Genomic DNA, 1,220 nt, shown 5'->3' with positions numbered 1-1,220 from the left:
GTTCCAATTCAGCCCCTAGCCTAGGAACTTCCATATGCCGCAGGTATGACCCTAGGAAGACAAAAGAAAAAAATTCTCTCATAACCACATTAAAAAATAAAAAGATTTCCCGTTGTGGCGCAGCAGAAACGAATCTGACTAGGAACCATAAGGTTGCAGGTTCAATCCCTGGCCTTGCTCAGTGGGTTAAGGATCCAGTGTTGCCGTGAGCTGTGGTGTAGGTCACAGACGCAGCTCGCATCTGTCTTTGCTGTGGCTCTGGCGTAGACCTGTGGCTACAGCTCCGATTAGACCCCTAGCCTGGGACACTCCACATGCCGCAGATGTGGCCCTCAAAAGACAAAAAAAATAAACAAATATAAAAAAATAAAAAATGAAAAGAGGCGTGGAGTTCCTGGTGGTGCAGTGGGTTAAGGAGCTGGTGTTATCACTGCTGTGGTGTGGGTTTGATCCCTGGCCCCAGAACTTCTACATGCCATGGGCATGGCCAAAAATAAATAAATAAGATAATAAAAAAATAAAAAGAGGTAAGATTAACTTTAGTAACACAGTAAGTCCAAAATATTGTCATTTCAACATGTACTCAGCATGAAAACACCTTACTTTGGCTACTGAGTCTCCCGAATCCAGTGTGTCTTTTACACTCATAGCAGGTGTCAATTTGGGGCACATTTCAGGTGTGCCGCAAGCACACATCACCAGTGGCCGCCTTATCGGATGACAGCTCCAGGCCCCGTACCCGGATCTGACTTTCCTCTTGGGTCATCTTGTGCCCGCTTTGAGTGTCCTCATTCTGGCTGGCACCTGGGGTCTTACCTGTCTCCTGAGCTTGGCTGTGTATTGAAAATGGTCTTGTCTCATGTGTCTGTGTGTTTAAGTTGGAGACAGAGGTCAGTTCTGTCCCTCGTCTTAGTGAAATCCTTTCATTTTTTCCTTACTCTTCTGCTCGATCTCCAGATGAGGAAACTGGGGCTCGTGGAGTTTCAGTGACTTCCCTGAGGTCACATGGCTGTAAGTGGCAGAGAACAGACCCAGTACAGGTCTGTTTGAATTCCAGGCCCCGCTCTATCCACTGTGTGTGTTGCTGTCTCATAATTGTGATTCCTCCTTGTTCATTCCCAGGGATTAGACGCCGCTGAGAGCTCTCACCTCCCTGACTCCTCCCACAGCCCTGCTTGTCCGGAGAGCAACGCTTGGCCAGGACCTGGCAGTGGAGAGCC

This window comes from Phacochoerus africanus, chromosome 8, assembly GCF_016906955.1.
Source record: "Phacochoerus africanus isolate WHEZ1 chromosome 8, ROS_Pafr_v1, whole genome shotgun sequence".
In the NCBI taxonomy this organism is placed as follows: domain Eukaryota; kingdom Metazoa; phylum Chordata; class Mammalia; order Artiodactyla; family Suidae; genus Phacochoerus; species Phacochoerus africanus.
The sequence above is the reverse complement of the archived record's forward strand: the minus strand, read 5'-3'. Positions refer to the sequence as shown.